General features: G+C 38.8%; 1 long non-coding RNA gene across 1 annotated transcript; it reads left to right on the plus strand.

Annotated features, from left to right (window-relative positions):
* Nucleotides 1–2,129: 2,129 nt before the first annotated feature.
* On the plus strand, nucleotides 2,130–6,134 carry LOC145551596 (uncharacterized). Its single transcript, XR_014087475.1, has 3 exons — nucleotides 2,130–2,307; nucleotides 4,694–4,786; nucleotides 5,927–6,134. It is a non-coding gene; the product is annotated as an uncharacterized LOC145551596 (long non-coding RNA).
* Nucleotides 6,135–6,488: the final 354 nt, after the last annotated feature.

The raw sequence follows: 6,488 nt of genomic DNA on the forward strand, positions 1-6,488 counted from the left end.
TCAATAACGAGTTGGAGAAGTTGGTTTTGGCTCAGTGGGACGACCAAACTAATTTGGATGATTGGAAACTGAGATGTGTCGGAGAGACTTTACGGAAGATTGAAATTCATAATCTTCCCGACCTAAGACATTCTGTTTATGAATTGGCTGTGCACGTTTGGCCTTGGAAGGGCTGCATATCTCTAGTCTTCTCGAAGATACGCAAACACAACGCACCTTCCACCTCACCCCCTTCTGTTTCCATGGAGCTGTGAGCTTAATGCTCCTAAGGACATCATTCCTCTATAACAAACACCTCTGTCGGACTTTGCCAGGGACCACAGCCACCTGACTCCATGGCCCTTTGACGTCACCACCTTCACTCATGTCTTTGTTTTGCCCCTTTGTTTTGTCTGAATGTTGCCATCTGCCCTAATGTGTCCTTTCCTCTTTTCCTTTGGTTTGTTATTTTGTTTGCATTTCCTTTTAACTCATGTGAAGCACTTTGAATTGCCTTGTTGGTGAAAATGTGATATGTAGCTGATCCCCAGCACTTGAATTAATTTGCACGGTCTCGACGGGTGATTTTCAAGGTTTGTTTATTTTCTTTGATGTGGATCATCAGTCACCACACCCATCTCAGTCACCGTGAAAACTAAAAACATATACAATTATTAGAATATAAACATAAACTTACAACACAAACAACAAAATAAAACGTACCTCGCTGCTTTCACAGGGGAACACTAAGTGTTGATTGTGCCAAGCACATCTTTGACAGTTCATTCAAGTCATTCATTGGTACAATGATTTGCCAGCTTTTATAGGGCCTGCCCTCATTAGCTACGGCAGCCCGTGAGGTACATAACAAAAAAAACAAAACTTTACAAAGTGCAAATACAATTAAACAAAACAAAATACAAACCACCAACAGTGCTAATCAAAACAGACAAATATCATTAAACAATCTGCAACATCCTTAATGTAGAAAATTCAAGTCAAATAATTTACAATAAATAGTCTATAAATTGGGCTGCACAGTGGCGCAGTTGGTAGAGCTGTTGCCTTGCAGCAAGAAGGTTCTGGGTTCGATTCCCGGCCCCGGTCTTTCTGCATGGAGTCTCCATGTTCTCCCTGTGCATTGTGGGTTTTCTCCAGGTACTCCGGTTTCCTCCCACAGTCCAAAAACATGACTGTCAGGTTAATTGGCCTCTCCAAATTGTCCCTAGGTGTGAGTGTGTGTATGGTTGTGTGTCCTGTGTGTCTCTGTGTTGCCCTGCGACAGACTGGCGACCTGTCCAGGGTGACCCTGCCTCTCCTGGAACATTAACTGGAGAGGCACCAGCAACCCTTCTGACCCCACTGAGGGACAAGGGTGCAAGAAGATGAATGGATAGTCTACAAATTTGAATAATTTAGGCAACTTAATTTAAATGGCTCACTATCCATTACATGCTATATAAATAAAATTACCTTACCTTATATTATTCCTTTGGGACCAACGACATGAAAAAACAACTGCGAAGGGTTCACTGCTTTACTGCAGATGAATTGACAAGATGACAGTGAGTAATAACCACGACGCAGCTAGAAACATATCCATAAAGCACTAAGACCATAGACATCAACCAAAGTCACATAGCAACGACATAGACCAACAACATCTACACATATGACTTCTACTTATTTTTGACACAAATGGAACCCCATACGTTTCCAATTTTTTTTTATTTACTTTTTTTATTATTTGTAGGTGCGGCTTATAGTGAGGTGCTCTCTACAGTCCAGAAAATACGGTATTCATTTATGGGGCTTTCTTTTGAATAGTATAGTTACTGGCTTGGATTCCTTCTGCTTTATAGTCATATTATGTCGCCTCGTTTTCTCACAGTTATGTTATCAAAAGATACATTCAGTGGAGGGATCGGTGGGAGAAGCAAAAAAATTTAAAAAGAAAACAAAAAAGATTGTTGCTGCCCTGAGAGAGCAAGATGAGGCACTAGTGTAGATATGTTGGAATTTGACGTCCTCTGGTGGTTACTTTTAAGAACAGCAGTCACTTCACAGTTTGTATAACTCCCTCAAAGACCCGCCTACCAGGTCGTAGCTTATAGGTCAGCTGTTCTTATAGAGGCACGGGATTGGTCCGGAGGTGATTTTCGTCAGCGAAGTCACTTTATGTAATTATCATTCAACAGCGCTTGTATAAAAGAGGAAACATGTTTTAAGAGCAGGCAGTAGATTTTGGTTTAAACTGTCTGCAGAAATGCCAACATCTCCTGTGAAAACCCGGATCCCCCTCACCAGCATCTCATCACAGAGGTGAAGGTAAGATCTCAGAAATATATGCCGTTTCTCTTATAACGATGGAAAACAGCAGGAGTCGGTGCTGCAAGACTCTCCACACAGAAGGAGTGAGATGGTCAGAATACCTGGTCCGTCATCAGTCATACAGCAAACTGGATGGTCAAGAAGAAAATAAGACAGCAGGACATGGGACACGTTGAACTACTCCTGAACCTGGACAGCATGAGAAGCGTCCTCCTGTCTGACTCAGGCCCAGCGGGCATTGGGGGTCATTGCCGGTGTTGTGTGAAATTCTGCCCCCCTGTGTCGGGAGCGCGCATTGCAGCCAGAGAGGTGGATCCGGCGGATCTGACCATTTTCACGGCGCTTTTGATCCATTTCTCAGTAAAAACTACTCATATAATCATGTCAATGTTGTAACTTTCAGTTTAATCGGCAGCTATCAAAATTTAAAAATTAATAAATAAACGAGGTCTTGTGTGGAGGTCTTTTTACGTTGTTTTGCGTTATCTTAAACGTGAAGAGAATCGGATCTTTTTCCAACTTTTGTCTCTTAAGCCTGACAAATAACAGTCAGTAAACAAACACAGGTTTCCAACACGTTGTGTGCATTTATAATTTTTCATTTCTGATACAAGAGGATGGAAGCTATCTGACAGCAGGGCACCAAAATAAAGACTTCCTGAAAAGATCAGAGTTTTTGGTAAATCCCGTTCTAATGTAAAATATGACAGATTACTGGATTAAGGAAATGTCTAGTATGCTATCACACATAATAATTTTTGAGAATTTGGAGACAGTTACTTTTTATTTCCCAAAGTTATGGCCACAGATCCCCCCAGACGTACTGACTGAGTTGAGTAATACTGTTGTAGCTAAAAGATGACTGGTTAATACGTTGAGTAATATTATTATTTCTACATAGATTGATTGTGCCCCTCCCTCCCATCCCCAACCTGTTAAACTCTCCTGGACCGGAGCGAGCAGAAATAGGACTGAACATTCTATGTTAAGATTCTTAATCATTTTTCCTTTTATCTGATACTCATAAACAAAAACTCATCTAATTAGTTATCAGATTCCACTTGTGTGCAACTTAATCTCATTATCAGTACAACTGTTCTTTGAGGTCTTCATTAGTGAGACAATTGAAGCTGAAAGTGGAAAAAATGTGACAACCACAAACTTGAACATGCCATCTACACTGTGGAAAAATGTTGGCAGCATCATGCTGTGAGGATGATTTTCAGAGTTCATCAGAATGGCTTAGATCAAAGTGTAGCCATGTGTAACAATGGTCCAGTCAAAGTCCAGACCTTAATCCAATTAACACAATTTGTGGCCAAACGTTACCATAGTTTTTGACAGATTATACTCTCCATGCAGTCAGACTGAACTAGAAGAAGAAGAATGACCAAAGCCCCAGTTTTTACATAAAGACATAACCCAAAATCTGACATTTCTGTAAAAGGGTATTTTAAGGAGGATCACACATGCCACAGATTTCAGGTTTTTAGATGTGGAAAAAATATACAAACTATGTAAAAATGTCCTTCCATTCCAAAGCTTTGTACAACCTTGTGTGAGAAAATACACTTAAGTTTGAGGCTGTGACATGACAAAAGAAGGAAATGTCCAGGCTTCTAATTAATTATAACTAAACTAAAACATGAACTAGTGGTGGCAGCATGATGCTGTGGGAAAGAATTTCTTGAGCAGGAACAGAGGAAAGCTTTTAGAGCTGAGTCAGAGGGGCTGGATAGAAATGTAAGCCACACTTTTCAGATTTGTATTTGTAAATCAATTTAAAAAGTTTACTTTTGCAAGGTGCGGAATAGACTGCATAAGCTTTAAAAATGTAATATTCAAAATGTAGTAATTTTCAGGATTTTTGTATAAATAAATTTGAAAATTTGACTGAAAATGTTTGAGTAATAAAGTAATGGAACATTTAAGTTGGGCCTCAGATTCAGAGGTGACCAGTTGTCAGAACAACACGTCATTCCTGACCATCACACATACATTGATGTACTGTCTGACCGTCTGTCCTGTTAACTTAGAGCCTTTATTAGCTCAGAGACGGAACAATTACTAAACAGACTCAAGAATCTCCTCTTGGACACGTCTGCTTTAAAGACAGACAGGCAGAGGAGAACCAACCAGAACCTCTTGTTCATAGTCACATCCAGCATCTGCACAACTTCTTCATCCATCTGTTGCTTTCAGATTCATTTTGACGGTGAAACTGCTTTGCTTGACAGTCATCATGTTTAATTCTGTTCAGGAAGTGATCATGTTACCATACTTCTTTAATTGCTGTGGCTTACAGGTTTTTTCTTTTCATGCTTTTACGTTGTGATTGATATATGTTGTTGTCCTGAGAGGAGAAATCTTTAATGTGTTTCAGAAGCAGCTGTTTGGCATCGAAGGACCCTCATCTGTGCATCTGACCGGTTGGAGGAAATACTTCAATAGCTACACACTGCAGGGCCGCAGAAATGTACATAATGCACTTAAATACAGCACATGTTTAAAACAGATATAGAGTCCAGTATAACAATGCATGAAAAAGAATTGTTATACTTTACATTTTTTCACATTTTGTACACTAAAGCCACTAACTTCAGTTTATTTAGTTGGGATCAGATGTGATAGGGCATCACAAATAATGCATACTTATAAAGTGGAAGGAAAAGTAAACTTTTTTTTAAATGGCAGTATTATTTCTTTTCCAGGCAGATAGTGCCACTTTATAGCACAATCAAGCAACTATGGTACCTTCAGTATTAATAAAAATGTTTTATATATATATATATATATATATATATATATATATATATATATATATATATATATATATATGATTTCATAATTTAATGCCTTGAAATTAGGCTTCTGTCTCTTTAAACGCCTTCTCTTCCTGAAACTTCACCTTTAAGGAAGTCATCATAACATCGCTCCTCTATTAAAGCTTTTTACTGAGAAGGGGCTCCTATAATGAATAATGAACTCACCAGTTTAATGTCTGTCATTAAAAGTGTTTGCTAATTACTTCTAGCTAGTCTGAAGGAGCCCAGTGGTGGAATCTTGGGGGAGGGCTGCGTCTCGAAGGCTGGGCTATGTCCACCCAGGCGTTTTGCACTGCTGAATGGTTGCCATGGAGATAAAAAGATTTCTCAAATATGCATAAAAAAAATCAAGGTATGTTTTTGGTGAATAAATAACATTATAAACTAATGTTATAATGTTAAATAATTAAATCCAATCAAATCCAAATAACTTTAAAAAAAATATTAACCAATGAGATGAAACTGTTTAAATTCAAGGAAAACATCACACGGAGTCCGAGAAGCTGCTAGAAGCTCAGCGTAAAGATGATTTTAAGCCAGGATGACTTCAGGATCACTGCAACGTTTCTGCTTCAAACCAGCAGGACTCTTCGCTTGTTTCTAACTCTCAGCTTATCAAATTCTTACTTCCTCTTAATTCCTTGGATTGTGTTTCTTTCAGTTCATAATTATGTACTGTGATGTGCTGGTCAATCACAAAATCCCAACAACATAGAGAGAAAAGGTTCAAAGGGTCTAAGTTGTTCTGCATTTTACTGTATCAGTAAAGGAATTGTCCTTTTGTGTTGCAGTGTGTCTTGGCTACTTATGGGGTTCTGGTTCTGACCGCTGCAGCTCACCTGATGCACAGACAAAACAAAGATGGAAGGCAGATGTCTGCTTCCACGCACTGAAGCTCTGGTTCACTTATTGTTATTCTGTGAAGGAAATGAGATTCTGGAAGCTCTGTGCTGTTTACTGAGTGTTTTATCATGTCAATAAAAGTTACACTCATGCTTCTCTGGTTATTGAATTATTGCATTCAGGTTGAGCAGAACAAGATTTAACTGTTTGCTTTCGTCATTATTTTCTCACAAGATGCTCATGTCCTGTGATGAGTCTGGACTGGTTGTGTTTTCTCAGGCCAATCACCAACCCTCCCTCTGAAAGGGTTTTGGAACATTGTTGCATAAATATGAGATGTTGAGCAAAAAAGAAAGTGATAGTAAGTTTGCTTTTTACTGAAGCTCAATTTATTCATTTGCAGACTTGCAAGAACTAATTATTCCTAAAGTTTTATGAATTGTTATGTGTGTGTTGTGACCTTTTTTATTATGAACATAGTGCAACATTTTGGTCAAGTGGAAACACTGA

This window comes from Poecilia reticulata, chromosome 1 (assembly GCF_904066995.2).
Source record: "Poecilia reticulata chromosome 1, P_reticulata-male-v2, whole genome shotgun sequence".
Lineage (NCBI taxonomy): Eukaryota > Metazoa > Chordata > Actinopteri > Cyprinodontiformes > Poeciliidae > Poecilia > Poecilia reticulata.